Raw genomic sequence first — 17,515 nt, 5'->3', positions numbered from 1 at the left:
CACTCCCCCTGCTTGTGTTCCCTCTCTTGCTGTGTCTCTCTCTGTCAAATAAATAAATAAAACCTTTAAAAAAAAAAAAAAAAAAGAGTAGCTCCTGAACCTGGCTTCCCAGAATCTTCTGGCAAGCTCTTCTAGAAAAGCAGATCCCTGGGTCCCATCCCAGACCAACTGAGTCAGGTTCCAAAACTGTGTACATTTAAAAAGTTCCCCAGCTTATTGTGACACATTCCCTCACCCCTGGAATGTTCCCTTCACCCTCTACTCCCCCTAATCACATGGTTTAATACTGCACTCACTTCAGGTCTCTGCTCCAAAGAGCAGCCCGGGTACCACGCTATCTAAAATAACACCTCTACTCCCTTCCCTGCTTCATTTTTCTTTCTTTTTTTTTTTTTAAGATTTTATTTATTTATTTGACAGAGAGAGACATAGTGAGAGAGGGAACACAAGCAGGGGGAGTGGGAGAGGGAGAAGCAGGCTTCCCCGCAGTGCAGGGAGCCCGATGTGGGGCTCGATCCCAGGACTCTGGGATCATGACCTGAGCCGAAGGCAGACGCTTAACGACTGAGCCACCCAGGCGCCCCTCTGCTTCATTTTTCTTCACAGAATTTATCATCATCTCATAAACCGCATCTGTTTAATGTCTATATCCATGACGATAGGGACTTTGTCTTGTTTACCACTCTATCCCCTTCCCTCACGAAGTGCCTGGTACCAAACGGCACTTGGCAAATGTGTATGGACTTGAATTAACAGCAGCGTACAGCCAGGCTGGGGGACCAATGCATTTCACCACTGCAATGCCCGTTACTGAAACAAAACGAGCACGCCTGTGCAGAAACCGCACCACTGACCAGCCCGACGGTTGTGAGCTTTCCTGTGCTGCATCCCACTCGTTCGCCCACACTGAGGGGAGGGGGTGCTTCCCCCAGCATCCAATCCGTGTGTGCTGTTCCGCAATTCAAGAACTGACTGTCCCTCTGCTGCAAAGCTACCCGAATGTCCAGGATGCCACCACCTGAGTTTGTGCTGAGGGCAAACGTAAATTGGAGTGTAAGGCTGGCTTAGGGGAGGTCTGCGGTCTGTGAACGAAGCTGCCTAACTGGCCGGTGTTCCATCTTTGCTTCCTTGCCCTCCACTCACCGTCACTAGCGCACTGCTTGGAAAAATGTAAAGATTAGGAAAGGTTTCTAGAAAACCAAGAGTTTACTGTTCAGGTGTCATCCCACCAAGCAGCCCCACAGTAATGAAGCTGAAGCAGAACCACCTCCAGTCCCAAGAGGCTGCGGCCACAGTGCCATCCATCCCTGACAACCTCCCCACTGCCCACCACCGACCGCCGACCTGGCAGCACACACGGAGTCACAGAAACGTCTTCCATTTTCCTCTGACAGCACACCATCCACTCTGAAGATGAAATACAGTGTTCCTATTTAGACCTGCTCTGAGCAACCATGTCCAATTACATCAATATCTGGAAGAAATACGAGAACACAAAGTGTATGCCTTTGAGTCATGTAATCTGAACAAAGGAAAAATTTATCTGGAGGGAGATAATGTTTTCAGGTAAGAGAACATGCCAAGTGTGAATTACCTTCAGCAGGAGGAGAGCTTGAGAAAACTTCCTCAGGGTATGCGCTGGGGGGACGGGGGTGGGGAGGGGAGGCGGTACCCACAGCACACCGGCAGGGACTGTGGATATGCAACAGCTACAAGTGAACTCACTTACACCTGCCCAAGCACAGCGACCCCTGAAGGGAGAGACGGGATCAAACCCATAAAGCCTGTAGGGCCAGGCTGCTAACCTTGCTGTGAGTCCCCCTGCTGTTCAGGCACAGCACCAAGCACTAGGTATGGATTCAGAAATCAGATCTCAACTAGGTGGTGGGCCCCAATCTTGAGGAACTGACAAACCATCACCTCTAACCCTGGGCTTCAGGTCAGTAAAATGAAATGCTACGAGTTATTTCTAGGAGTCTGATGCCTCTAGCATTATGTCCCCACAATAAATCTCTATCCCAGCCTTCTGGAAGCCTGTTCCTCCCCAGGTTGTCCCCATCTTAGGACGAGGTGCTGTTCTCTACCCAGCTGCATAAGCCTGACAGGAGTCTAAAAACAGAAGGAATGACTGAGTTACAAAGCCAAGTGAACACTAAAACTAGTGAGTGAAAGTTGATGAGGCATGGAATACTTTCATAGTCTCAAAGTATCGCCCCATAATTATTAATCACAAAGAGAAATACAGTGGATTATACCAGTGGACGCCATCTTTATCCACGTGATCAACGAACGTTATCTAACGTTGGGACAAACTATCATGGGGCCCTGACAGGTACACGATGGAGGATGCGACGTCACTCCCGAGCTATTCTTGCCACAAATGTAGAACCTCAATCTAATTGTAAGAAATCAAACCCAAGTTCCTCAACAGTCTACCAAATAACTGATCAGTACCCACCCATACGGGCCAAGGCCAAGAAAGATAAGGGAAGACTTTGGAACTGTCACAGGAGTGACAGAGGAGGAGACCGAGGGGACAAGACAAGTGAATCACTGTAAATACCGTGGAGCAGGTGCTGTGCTAAGCACAAGGGAGTCAAAAAGTCAGCTCTCTAGGGAGAGAGGTCAGAAAAGGCTTCACAGAGGTGGCACCTGAATCGGGCCTCAGCTGAGGGTTTTACACTGAGGAGGGACAGCAAAGGCAGTGAAGTAAGTATTGTACGTCCAAGCAACGACAGGGGTGAGCACATTTGGACTTCACCTCAAGAGAAATGGAGTTGTACATGAGGAATTTTTTTAAAATATATATATATATTTTTTTTTACAGATCTTATTTATTTGACAGAGAGAGAGACAGCGAGAGAGGGAACATAAGCAGGGGGAGCGGGAGAGGGAGAAGCAGGCTTCCCGCCGAGCAGGGAGCCCGATGCGGGGCTCGATCCCAGGCATGACCTGACCTGAAGGCAGACGCTTAATGACTGAGCCACCCAGGCGCCCCTAAAAATCTTTTTAATTTGAAATAATTTTAGACTTACAGAAAAGTTTTTAATCGGAGAGTTCCTATACCCCCCTCACATGGCTTCCACTAATGTTAATATCTTAAATAATCTTAGTACAACTATCAACACTAAGAACTAAAGATTGGTATAATACTATTAAGTAAATTATGGACTTTATTCAGATTTCACCAGTTTCTCCCCTAATGTCTTCTCTCTGTTCTGGGGTCCAATCTAGGGTTCCAAACTTCAGTTCATGATTGTGTCTCGAACTTGTGACAGTCCTTCAAATCTTCACCTTTCAAGGCGTTGACTCTTCGGTGAGTAGTGGTCAATTATTTTGTACAATGTCCCTCAAGTTGGGTTTTGTTTCTTATAATTAGACTGAGGTTATGTACTTTTGGCAGGAACCCTACAGAAGTGATGTCATGTCCTTCAGTGCAGCGTATCAGGATGCTGATGTGTAGGAGGTTAACCCTGGCCATTTGGCTATGATGGCATCTGCTGGGTTTCTCCACTAAGAAGTTAAAAGTCACTATTTATCCCTTTGTTATTATGAAGTCTATTGGAGAAGATAATTTAGAATATACAAATACCCTTTTTTAAGAAAGATTTTATTTATTCGAGAACAAGAGCGATCACAGAGGAAGAGGAAGAGGGAGAAGCAGGCTCCCCACTGAGCAGGGAGCCCAATGCGGGACTCGATCCCAGGACCCTGAGATAACGACCCCAGCCAAAGGCAGACGCTCAACCAACTGAGCCACCCAGGCACCCCCAAATATCCTTTTTCTCCTCAAACTCTTGCCCACTAATTTCAGTATCCACTGGTATATCTTGCCTGTAACAATTATTATTATTATGGTGCTCAAATGATGGTTTTCGATTCTTTTATTCCATCTACATTTATTAATGGAAATTCTTCTGTAAGGAGGAGCTATCTCGGGCGCCTCAGTGGCTCCGTCGGTTAAGCATCTGACTCTCGGTTTCAGCTCAGGTCATGAACACGGGGTCTTGAGATCGAGTTCCGCGTCGGGCTCTGTGCTGGGCATGGAGTTTGCTTACGATTCTCTCTCTCCCTCTCCTCTGCCCCTTCCTGCCCCAGCTTGTGCATGCATGTTCTCTCTCAAAAACAGTTGGGTTTTTTTGTTATAAAACTGAAAAATAAAAGCTATCTCTTCTCCCATTTATTTATTCATCCACTCCTTCATTTACTCACGCCTACACATGTGGCTATGTATCCATTCTATGGTTTATGGTCCAGTGTTACTGATATTCATTTCCTTGCTCAAACTGCCACATGAGAGTTCTTTCACATTGGCTCTCTCGTCTTTTGAGCACCTCCGGACTTTCTGGCACAAATACTCTGGGCTCGTGGTGTATTTTTCCTGCTCCAGTACCGGCACCAACCTTGTCTCGGAAGCCATCAGTTCTAGGCATTATCTAATGACATTCCAGAAGGAGCACTGGGGTAGCAGCGGTGTGGACTGATGGGGACAGAGCCCGGGGGCAGACAGACCAGTTCTGTCACCTTTCAGAACTAGGAACTGGAATGTGAGCAGCAGTGATGCTGAAGAGGAGACAGGTGGCAGAGATCGGAGAGGCCAAAATGATGGGCCGTGGCGTCACGTAGGTGCAGAGGGAGAGGGGGGCACATCCCCAAGGTCTCCGAATTTCTCCCAGGGAGTCTGGCAGCACAATGACCAGCATGGTGAAGGGTGGGCCACCCAGCCAGGGGAGGGGAGCTGGCCTGGGGGGGCAGGGCAGCCCTGCAGCAGGCTGTTGGGTATATCAGGCCTGGTGCTCAACAGAGAGGCCAAGGCAGCGGCATCACGGGAGTAGATGAAGTCGTTGAGAGAGGGGGGGGGGGGGGGGAGGACAGGAACTTGGGCCACATCACGTATAGGGACAGACAGGGAGGAGAGCCAGAAAAGCCAGCAGTAGGGGAAATGGGACAAGAAGGGTCACAGAAGCCTGGAGAGACCAAGTGTCAAGAAAACGACCAAGAGTGATAAATAGAGCAGACGGGTCAAATCGGATAAACACTTCCATGTTTTCACTAGATTTGGCAATTATATTTAGCAATTTTTAAAAGCAGGTTTAATGGAGTGATAAGATAGGAACAGAGGGAAGAAAAAAGAGGTGGTGAGACCAGGGACAAGACAAAATTTAGAGACTCTTGTTTGAAGAATTATGTGCTTGTGGGGCGCCTGGGCAGCTCAGTTGGTTAAGTGTCTGACTCTTGATCTCAGCTCAGGTTTGGATCTCAGGGTTTTGAGTTCAAGCCCCATGTTGGGCTCCATGCTGGGCATGAAGCCTACTTAAAATAAATAAACAAATAAATTTTAAAAAATCATGCACTCCTTAGCAGAGGTCGCAGAGATGCATCTGCTGGACATTTGTATGTCTCCCACATGTCAGGCCGTGAAATCAGCCCAAGCATGCTTCTGTGCCGGGGGAAGGAGCTAGAAGGGAGGGGAAAAAAATAAAAAATATAGAAGGAAGAAGATATGCAACAGAACCACCACCTAGAAGAAAGAGAAGATGTGAGGGTGGGCCAGAGGGAATCAGCCTTGACTGTGGATCTGTGCTCTACCCAAGGCTGGCCTGCAAGTCATCATTACATGATTTAAACAGCTTTAAAGATGATCTTACAGAGTTACAGTTTCTATGTCCAAATTTTTAAGAAATTTAATAATCTAGGGTCAACGGTCAACAAACTACCACCTACAGCCTGTTTCTGTAGGGCGTCTGAGCTAAAAATGGTTTTTATATTTTTAAAAGGTTGTTAAAACAACAACAAAGACAGCTAGGTGAAAGAGGCCACCTGTGGCCTCAAAAGCCTAAAACATCGGACTCTTTACAGAAAAACTTTGCCAAACCCTCCTCGTAGCAAGCATACAACATTTAAAAATCTGGTCTAAAAGACAGGCAAAACAGCAATACCTTTGAGAAAACACCTGCAAAAGCGACAAGGCCATGGTGACAGGCCTGTGGGAAAAACATAAGATACACTGCCAGGGTTTCTCCATGATAATCCAGTCTTCCTGGACAGTAATCTGGTTTTATTCTCCAAGAATGAATCTGTTTCTATCTTCAGAAATAGATATACCAGGCACATAGCCCCCCAAGTGGGTTTACCTGTACCCACAAAAAATACAAAGAAAAAAGAACCTCCTGTTTTGTTTTGTTTTTTTTTTCCTAATTTGCTTATAGAGTCACTATTCAGAAGAAAAAAGAACTGGAAATTTAAACGTCAAAGGGGAACGATGGAGCAAGTTGCATCATACAGCAACATGATGTAGTAAGAACTGGCTATTAAAAAGGATGATTAGGATGTGATATTAAGCTGTAAGGAGAGGGAAAGATGAGCCGTAAGTGACAGGTCTATCTGGGTGATGACAACTATTAAGTACACTGCTCAGAACCAGAATAAAGGGTGACATGAATAACTCTTGTGTGATCTTCCGTGATTTTTTTGTGTAAAAAAAAAAAAAATTCTTAAAATGTAAATCAGGTTCTTGTAACTTTGCAAGTAAAGCAGTCCATAAAATTTACGTCTTAGAAGACAAGGTTTGAAAATGCACGTTAAAATTTTAAGATGAGTTCAAAGGCAGAATCATGATGCAGCAAACTTGTGAAGCAAAAAATTCCTCTAGAATGAAACAAGCCTGAGCCCTCGCTCCGGTCACACCCTGACCTTCCGGAAAAGCACATAAAAGAAAGACATTCATGCCACAACCTGCCAAGACAGTTCCAGATTTTCTACTCAGGATGCATTTTCAGATGCTATTTAAAAGGCTCCTTCTGTACCCTTTGAAGACCCCATGCACATGGTCCTCTCAAGCGCTGGCCCTTTGATTTGGGGGCACTTCTCACAAGGGTTCTCTAGTGGAAAACTGGCTCCTCTCATTCTTTTTCACGGCAGGATATGAAGTGCTACAGAACTTCTTCTGCATTCCGACTCACCTCCCTTTCCCTCTTTGCCAACGTAAAGAGTGAGGAGGAGGATTTGTGCTCCTGAATCAGCTCACAGAAAGAATAAGAATTTCTATGACTTTATTATTGTGTTTGTATGCATCCTTTCAAAGCAGTTCAAACCAAAGCATGAAGTGAAGGTTATGAAACCTTTTTTTTTTTTTTTTTCACTTTTTGAGAAAGGAGATAGTAAGTGGGGCAGAGAAAAACAGAAGCAGAAACACAGCCTCGAGCACGGCCCCGTGCATCCCCTTTCAGAAAGGGTGGGCTGAGCGCCTCTCCAGCAGCTTCAAGCTGCCTCTGCAATTTGCAATCTACTGTTATAAACTTCTCCAAACAACCTGAAGCTCAAAGCGCCTTCCAAAATGTTGTCAAGGGAATGCATGCTTCTCAATTAATTCTTTAGTCATGTCATCACAAAAGCTCTCTCACTGGAGCTGCTCCTTCTGAATAAAGAATTTGGTCCCTTCCTCTCCAGGTTTCTTGGCACCAGAAACAGCCTGTTGGGTTGACTGCATCTAAAACAGGGCAAATTAAAGACTCCCTTGTAGTAACTTCTGTCGTAGGACGGTCTATTCTGTCTCTCTCCCCCATCCCCAGCACATGGCCAGCTACTCAGCAAAAGTTACAGGAAAAAGTGTCACCTTGTCTGGGAGCAGCGTGTCCAGCATCCTGGACTCTGATCTTCCACGTCTCTGTCCGTACACACAGACAGCAGTCAACTCAATTCTCTCATGGATGGGGTTTCCAGTAATGGGCTTAGTGCCTCTGGCCCTAGAGATAAAGACAAGGGCTCTGAAAGCACCCAGTGCATCTGTCTGTTCTAGTTCTCCCCACAGAATGAAAGACAGACAGGCAGTGATGAAGGCACACACGATATGCTAAAGTAGCCTGTAGGAGGGAGTGATTATTTGGTGGAACTGGGAAAATGTTAGGAAGGGCTATCAGAATCAGGGCCTGAAGGAGGAGTACACATGTATCTGTCAGAAAAGAGGTCAAGAAAGGCAGAGACAAGAAACACGTGCAAAAATAAACATACGTATTCACAGATACTTCACCTGTGAAGCACTCGCAGAATTTTTAAGAACCAGAAGAGTATAATGAAGATGTTTATTCAGCAATGTCACCCCAAATTCAACACAAAACCAGAACGTTATGTTTCCCACTTTCCTTAGGCAGCCAGGCTCAAAACCTGCTACCCCCTCCTCCTTCCTCATCCTTAGTCCCCACATTCAGTGAACAGCGGGCTGCTTTCTTCCCTAATCCTGGATACTGGCCTCTAGCCGGTGCGCAGGACACTGCCATGGTGGGCTGTCCACATCAGCCAGCAACTCCAGGGCCCTCCCAGGCCTGTGGACATACAAGAACCAAGTCACCTTCCTAAAGTGGACCTCCATTCATAGTACTAGTGTTTAATGAGTGAACAAAAATCTAAACTAATTCGCTGGCACTCTAGAATCCGTTCTTACCTACCTGTCCATCCACACTTGCCCCCATTCCCATTCGAGCCTCCAGTCCAGTCCCATCGGTCTATTGACTACCTGAGTGCACACCTTCTGATCCTGTGCTTATACCTCTCTCCTGCCTGAATGATCCTTGCCTCTCTTTACGTTCCCCCCTCAATTCACCCGCTAGTCCTCGTCTTCAAGGCCTTGCCCAAATTCTGCTTCCTGCACGAAACCTTATGTGACCACCCAAGTACTTCTTCCTCTGCACAACTCCTAGAACCACAAGCAGCTATACAATTAAAATACTGTCCTACACTGTGTCTTTGCACAACTAAGCTGTAAACTTTGAAAACAGATTCTGTGCTTTACAGAATCTTTTAAAGCTGTCCCTAACTGAATACTCAAAGTGATAAGCACTGTTTACTAGTGATCATGAGGACGTGAACCTAGACTCTCTCTGGTCTTCTCACTGACAAGTCCTATTGCTACTACCTCTAATTCAGAAAGTTTATTCCAACTCATTGACAAACCCTAGTCCAGGGCCTCTTTATTTCCTGTCCCAACAACTGCAGCACCCTCCCAAATAAGACTACATCTTCTCCTTCTTATAGCCCTCAATGTCTATCCATAACCCTTAAAATAAAACCTAAACTCGTGCACGGACTAAACTATGTTGGAAGATTATATTGGGTCCCTTTCCCACACCCCACCACCTCCCCAGTCAGTTCCCAATACACATCCAGCAGCTCAGGGAAATGCTACAGTGAAAAGTTTAATCTTACTGGAGAGCAGTGTGAGTGCCAACCCAGGACAACAGGGTCCTGCCCACCCCTCTAATTTTGTTTCATGCCATCCTACCCACTGCTCACCATCTTATGCTGGTGTTCTTCTGCCCCCCACCCCCCGCCCCATCTGGTGTGCCTGTCTGTTCTGGTCTCTGGACCAGTGCACTTCGGTTTCCTGTGCCCCCCTGCCCCCCCCCCCTTCCAGGCCCCCCACACCTGCTCTCGTCAATCCTCCTGCACCTTCAGACCCTCAGAGTGGTGCTCCTTCCACCTGGACCGCAGCAGCAACCATGTCCATCCCTTACATCTCTCTGCGGCAGACGTCTTCACTGTCTGCCTCCTCAGATGGACTCTATGGATGTCGGAGCCCTGGGTGCCCAGGGCACGCCTGTGCCGCACAAAAGTGGTCAAGAAAAGTTTAGTGAATGAACGAGCATATTAGGGAACCTTGACCAACCATCCATGTTCTCAAAGACAGTTGTTTCTGTAAAGGTGATTAACTGGAGTCACTAATGTAATAGTCCATGATCAGATGAGTCATTGAACTAGACTTTTAGAGCAGACTTTCAGAATGATCTACTCCAAAAATAAATTCAACCTATTCCTTCCCCATTCTTGAAATGGACAGCACCACACAACATCAGGATATACAGTATTGAAAAATTAAGTGAACGTCGAAAGTACGTTGAAAAGTCTTTGGTCCTATGTTTATTTCCTTTACTAGCCCCAACGAGGTAGAAAAGATAACTAAGTGATTTAGGTCCCCATGTACGCGGGCTCAGGCCCAACACTGTCTGTGGGAGATGCAATCGGACAGCAGTTGGCGCACAAACACCACCAAGCCTCGCAACGTACAAGACTCCGCGACTAGTGCGGTGTGAGCTCCTCGCCTGTTACCTGTCACCGCGGTCTCCGCGGCACCCAGCTGCTACCGAGTGGCTTCTTGTGTATCTGATGGACAAACGGCTAAACCTATAATCAAGCCCCTAGACAGTTAACACTAATGACGTAAGATCTCTTTACTGCCACCTCTAGCTGTGATGGGTTAACACAGTACACGTCCTCCTTTAAGACAGTGCTAACTTTTTTACAATGGATTTTCTTTTCTTTTTTATTTGAGCATAGCTGACACCCAACGTTACCTTAGTTTCAGGTGGACAACACAGTAACTCAACCAGTTTATACGTTATGTTATGCTCACCACAAGTGTGGCCGCCATCTGTCCCCATACACAGGATCACAATATTATCGACCATATTCCTTATGCTGCGCCTTGCATTCCCATGACTTACTCATTCCATAACTGGAAGCCTGTATCTCCTTCTCCTCCATTATGCCCAACCCCTTCCCCCTCCCCTCTGGCAACCATAAGTTTGTTCTCTGTAATTCTAGGTCTGATTTTTTGCTTTTTGTTGTTTGTTCATTTGTTGCTTTTATTTTTTTAGATTTTACTTATCCGTGAAATCATACGGTATTTGTCTTTCTTTATTTCACTTAGCATAAAACCCTCTCGGTCCATCCACGCTGTCTTGAATGGCATGGTCTCATCCTTTTTTATGGCTGTGTAATAGTCCACTGTGTAAATATACCACATCTTCCTTATCCATTCATCTACTGATGGACACTTAGGTTGCTTACATATCTTGGCTACTATAAATAATACTGCAATAAATGTAGGTAGGGGTACCTGTATCTTTTGAAGAGTGTTTTCATTTTCTTTAGATAAACACTCAATAGTGGAATTATTGGATCATACGGTATTTCTAGTTTTCATTTTTTGAGGAACCTCTATACTGTTTTCTGCAGTGACTGTACCAGTTTACATTCCCAGCAATGGTGGATGAAGGTTCCTTCTCTACATCCTTGCCAACACCTGTGATTTCTTGTCTTTTTGATTTTAGCCCTTCTAACAGGTATACAGTGATATCTCATTGTGGCTTTGATTTGCATTTCCCTGATGATGAGTGATGCTGAGCATCTTTTGATGTGTCTGTTGGCCATCTGTGTCTTCTTTGGAAAAAAGGACAAAGTTAATTCTTGAACTGTAGTGTATTATTGGTAAGCGCAATCCCACATGCATACGGGTTAAGGCAGTGATGTCATTTCCAAAGAATGTACCAACAGCTGTGACAGTGGTGCATATGTTCATAATTCACTTTCCTACCAGTAGCAAAGGAGACGTTGGGGAAAGGAAGTAAAACAACTACTTTGTTCCTACCCCTCTGCCCCCCCAACTGCAGGAGGTAAAAAAACTAAAATTTTATTCCCTTCCTGCCAACCACAGGGATTATCATTTTCAGGCAGGGGATAGACTTAGTAGTTCTGGTCACACAAGGCAGTACTAGTACTTGAAAGGAGCCAGGCAGGAAAACAAGCAAACAAACCAACCAACCAATTAACCAACCAAACACACCCAAAATGTCCCATATCTGCTAGAGTAGGTCTAAACTTTGCACTCCAGCTTTGGTGTAGGAAAACTGGGCATTGGTGGGAAACGCTTCCTTTTGCTAACCAAATGGAAGACTATACAAGAAGACCTGGGGCCTACTGGCCTCCAATTCCGTCCTGAAGAAGAAGTGGGCAAGGAGAAAAGGGAAACCAAGGATCCACTCAGCTCTCAAAGTGCCACTCTGCTCAAACTTCCGGCTACTTCCAGTGAACGTGCTCCACGCATCAGAAGAGCCTCGTACCAACCCCACATTCCTAAATGGGAGGTTTCCTCCAATTCAAGGACTGAGAGATAGCAATTTAAGTGACAAAAGTCTACAAATGGGCGCCTGGGTGGCTCAGTTGGTTAAGCGACTGCCTTCAGCTCAGGTCATGATCCCAGGGTCCTGGGATGGAGCCCCACATCGGGCTCCCTGCTCTGCGGGAAGCCTGCTTCTCCCTCTCCCACTCCCCCTGCTTGTGTTCCCTCTCTCGCTGTGTCTCTCTCTGTCAAATAAATAAATAAAACCTTTAATAAAAAAAAAAAAGTCTACAAATATTTTGAGCTCAAGAATACTAAACAATTGGGGCACCTGGGTGGCTCAGCTGGTTAAGCGACTGCCTTCGGCTCAGGTCATGATCCTGGAGTCCCAGGATCGAGTCCCGCATCAGGCTCCCTGCTCAGCGGGGAGTCTGCTTCTCCTCCAACCCTCCCCCCTCTCGTGCTATCTCTCTTTCATTCTCCCTCTCTCAGATAAATAAAATCTTAAAAAAAAAAAAAAAGAATACTAAACAATTTACAATTATTCAGAGGCACAGGCAACAGGCTACCAATGATGCTCATGTGACTACAAAACCACAATATTTCTACTCATCTTACCATGCTAATATGAAAATCACAAGCATCAAATGTCTTTTATTCCTAAAAAGATAAGGAAACATTCAGTAGTTGAAAAGAATCACAACCTGTGGGAAAAAATACACATTTAAGGTTCTATATCCATCAGCACATTAACTCTACAAAGGAAAACGAATGACATTTGTCTACATCCCATAACTCAACAGTCTCTTTTTTAAAACCAGTCCTTCCATCTTCCATTTTTTATACATGCTGCCTCTCAAAACTTTATTGCTTAAAGGTTATTTCATCTAACAAAATTTTACCAAGATCTTATTTTCCTTAAGTATTCTATTTTCCTAAGATCTCTGAATAGAGGGGAAAATACTATAATTTATTCCCACAGAGGAATGGAATCAGCAAACATTATACCATCATTTTATAGCTAAGTCACTTTTTGGCACTAAACACCAAGAAAGAAGACTTCACTCTCTGCTCTTCTGAGCACAGGGGTCAAGAACTCCGGCTGAGCATTGGAGGGCATTTAGACATGACCTTTACCCTCTGAAGAACTACAGATGCTACCTTTACCTCAGCCTTTGATTTCCTTCCTTCTTTGGACTCAGCGTGTCTTAGGGGATGGAGAACCCACGGGAAGCACTTGAATTCAAGGTTGCAACCAGTCTGCCACTTGTCACACCCCACACCTCCGCGTCTCCACCCTTAACCTAGAATTCTAACTTACAAATTATTCATTCATATTATAGCTTCAGTACACAAAATGATAGACTTGTCTCCTGCTGAAGGATCATGCGGCTCCCTGAAGGACTAACCTCACATAAGCCAAATGACTCCTTATTTGTCCTAATTATGTTTTCTTTATGGATTATAAATAGATTTTAAGCCTCACTTTGATATCATGAGACAAACTGATTAACAGTTTAAACAATGGATAGAGTGGCTTTGTAATCTGGACGCTTAGGCTATATTATCCAAATCTACATTGTAAGAACCAGAGTTTATGGAAAAGCACTTTGCTTGATTCTCTAAATTACATAAGAGAAATTACTTTAAAAACATTGAAGAGGACTTACAGGAGAAAGTACAAACTGTAAGAAGAGGCAGAAGTCAAAGGGCATAGATTAAAAAATGACAACTTATCCATCAGTGCTCATGAGAGATGTTTTACTTTTTTTTTTTTTTTAAAGATTTTATTTATTTATTTGACAGAGACAGAGATAGCGAGAACAGGAACACAAGCAGCGGGAGTGGGAGAGGGAGAAGCAGGCTTCCCCTCGAGGAGGGAGCCCGATGTGGGACTCGATCCCAGGACCCTGGGATCATGACCTGAGCCAAAGGCAGACGCTTAACGACTGAGCCACCCAGGCACCCAGAGAGATGTTTTACTTCTATCACATATACTATTACTCAAAATGCCAATCCTCAGGAAAGTTTTCTACAGTAAATCTAAACACTTAACATTTCACTTTATGTCAGATTCACTAGTCTAACAAGAATTTTATTGATTTGTTTCATCATTTGAAACCTTCCAAAAACCTCTCCAGAATTCGAGCATTCACTGCTACTAGCAGGCAACCACTATCTCGGATAAATAAACAAATACCTTTAAGCTGAACTGAGTAATCTATGTTAAACTTAGAGCTCCAATTTGCAAGTGCTTAGTTTCCTTAGAAGCCAGAGAAAATACTGCTTTGGTCTTCTGAAATGGAACATACTTTAATATCAGTTCTGAAAAACTCACATAAGAAAAGGGTTTAATCAAACACAATTGCAAACACTAAAAAGGAGGGGAAGGTGAAAGAGAAGGAGGAAAAGGGGGAGGAAGAGGGAGAGGAGAAGAAGAAAAAAAAATCATTTTGCATTATATGACTGTAAGCCCTTCAGGACAGATTTCATCTCGTGAAGCAGTTGTTCGGGATGCCTTACAGTGGCTGGATGAAAACAAGGCCCAGATCCACTGAAAGATATTCAGGCCCAACTTATTTCCCAGCACCATGAAGGAACAGCAAGGGGCAGGTCTCATCATTTGAATTTTAAGAATGTTCAAGACTCAGCAAGAGTCTCAGAACCGGGAGCTTCTAGCTGAACCCTTGGGCACTAAGGAACTTACCAGGCTACAGTCATCATTCAAAATCCCGTGACAGGAGCAGACATATGCAGGGGACCACAAAGCACAAGTGAAAGAAAAGGGACTTGAGTACCAACAGCATGCTCTGCACACAGGAGACAAAACTAATGTACATTAGTGCCTATCAAGTACTAACAGGACAGGTTTCAGGTGCCCAAAGAAAGGATGATGACAATTTCCATGCTGCTCTGAAACTTGGACTTCCTACAGAGATCATATTAGCCTCCTTAAGTAGTTCATCAGCATCATCTATGAGTCAAAGTTTAGATTTAAATGGCAAAACAGGCTCATCGATAATTAGGCCTTGGAATACATCCAGAGTAAGAGCGTAAAATAAATGCTTGTTACAAAACAGCTCTACGGGGTTGGGTTTATATAGCAGAATACCCAACCAAATCCTGTATGAGAGGGCAAAGGAAACGCTTTAATGTCAATGAGCAACAAAACTTTAAAGGATACAATAAAGCTGTAAGAACAGAAACAGACCCCGTCTCCACAACATATACACAAAGTAAAACAAAATAGCACGGAGCTACACAATTCACACTTAAAGGGGATTTGCCGTTCATGTGGCCAGGCCAACCTCACTTCGCAAATGAGGAAACCAAGTCCCAGAAAAGCAGTACAAGATGCTCTAGACTGGCTTCTGGGCCCAATGTCTCCACTCCACCCTCACAGGACCTGCTTTCCCTGAAAAACAAGGGGGAGAAACTGCCATTCTTACCGTTGGCTGACTCAAGGGATCTAAAAATCTTGAGGATCTTTCTTCCCTTTACTCTCCAGGACAAAAAGCTAAACAAATTAACGTTCCAACAGCTACCCTCCAAAAAACGAAATTCTCAAGAGTGAACAGAGGCTCTTCTGGGCCCATGATCATGGCGGTGGCAGCAGACATGCCCTCGACGTGCAGAAGGACACAGGCAAGTTTGTGCACCTGCACGTGCTGTGGAGATACTCCTCTGCATCATCGGCGCCAAGGACCACGTGAACTTGGCTGAGGCTGACAAGGTGAATGGCAGGCTCAACAGCCAGTTTAAAACCTATGCTATCTGTGGGGCCATTTGCAGGGTGGGTGAGTCAGAGGACTCTATCCTCTGACTGGCCAAGGCCAATGGCAACATTTTAAAGAAATTCTGACTGGAGAGGAGCACTGATGTAGAATATCTGTCATAAATAAATAGCACCCCCCACCACCAAAAAAAAGTGAATAGAAGACAGGAACCTACACCTGTCCCTGAAGAATCATACAGTGGTTCGTTTTCAAATCCTTTTCAACTACATTACTCCCAAAGAAACATAGCTCATAAGAGAAAAGAGTCTGAACTCTCTATCAGATCAATGCGATTGTGCCAGAATCAGAAGAGCCTCGGACATGAAGCAGAGCAAACTCTGCAATATTCAAGAGAAAGGGAAATTTCCTATAAGCCTCAGGGAACCTTTCCCAGAAGGTCTCAGGGTTGCTGAGAAAGGAAAGATTCTGTGGGTCGTTATACCAACGAATTCAATTTTGCCTTAAAGGTCGTCAGCCACATTTTTTTTTAAAGATTTTATTTATTTGACAGAGAGAGCATAAGCAGAGGGAGAGAGAGGGAGAAGCAGGCTCCCTGCTGAGCAAGGAGCTCGGTGTGGGACTCGATCCCAGGACCCCGGGATCATGACCCGGCCGAAGGCAGCCACTTAACCAACTGAGCCACCCAGGTGTCCCCGTCAGCCACATTTAGATTTAGTTTTCCCAACAAACTGAAGGAAAAAACGTCCTTCAGGGAGCTGCGAAGAGGGCATACTGGGAAAGCAGAATCCCACTTACTGGGCTTAATGATGGACTGTGGAAGGTCCTACCTGCCTTCCAGTAGCATCTGTATCCTAACGCTGCTTGACACATACTCTATACAACCTCTTCTCAGGTTATCATTAGGGTTCTACTGCTAAAGCCGAGTTTTGTTTTTTTCCTTTTATACTGAAAGTCTTCCTAGTGTATGATAGCTAAGAGTAGCGGGAGGAAAAATAAATGCTAAACCAGAGATAAAGCACAGGAAATGATTAAATCAATAAGTTAGGTTAAAAGACTTTTCTATATTAAAATAGTAGAAAGTATGCCAAATGAGTTGCTTTAATTCCTACTCTGACAAAGCTGAATTGGTTCCCTCTGTTGGGAACCAATTCAAAAGCAATATATAACATTGTTTCTAAACCACACAACTTTACATTGCTTAGGATAGTTACTTAAACTAGGCTAACCAAAGATAATAAACAAAACTAAAATTTTTATAAAATGTCAGAGACTACCAGACTTTTGAACACTCAATCCATGTATTAATGACATCACAGATCCAAATGCTTAAGCTTCAAAAGGGAAAGTAAGAAACATCAAGTGCTAGAACATGCAAATTCATTTTGTTTCAACATAATTCTTTAAAGTTCCTTTCAAACAAAACAGACACATTATAAAAGCCCAAAATCATAGGTGTCAAAAGTTAACTAAACAGTTTATTTCAAAGTAGTAATACAGATTGGTCAAATTGCTTTGAAATAGTCTTGAGATTGACCATTTTAAAAGACAACCAAGAACATTCTAGCACTTCAACAGTCAAATAAACTTAAAATAATGTCACTGACAAAAACACATGGTCTGATTCATATTTATCTATAAAATGTCAAAAACATCTGTCCTACCTACTAAACAAGATGGAAGTGAAAATCAAAATGAGACAGTATGTAAAAGTACTTGATGAGCATTTAAATTATAACATATTGTGAATCAATAAGCAGTAGAGCTTACACAAAGAATAGTTATGAGTTAATGTTGTAACTTGGTATAGTTAGAGTAGGAGATGAAGTGTCATTAACTTGGAGTCTAATCTTAGTTCAACCACTAAGTACTAGTAACTTCATCATAA

General features: G+C 44.1%; 1 protein-coding gene and 1 pseudogene across 2 annotated transcripts in view; one reads left to right on the top strand and one right to left on the bottom strand.

The window, feature by feature from the left end:
• Positions 1-17,515, bottom strand: part of GAN (gigaxonin) — a 50,964-nt gene that overhangs the window by 30,725 nt on the left and 2,724 nt on the right. The window lies entirely within an intron of this gene.
• LOC110593655 lies at positions 10,208-15,755 on the top strand (annotated as a pseudogene).

This window comes from Neomonachus schauinslandi, chromosome 16 (genome assembly GCF_002201575.2).
Source record: "Neomonachus schauinslandi chromosome 16, ASM220157v2, whole genome shotgun sequence".
Classification (NCBI taxonomy): Eukaryota; Metazoa; Chordata; class Mammalia; order Carnivora; family Phocidae; genus Neomonachus; species Neomonachus schauinslandi.
This window is presented reverse-complemented; position numbering and strand designations above follow the sequence as displayed.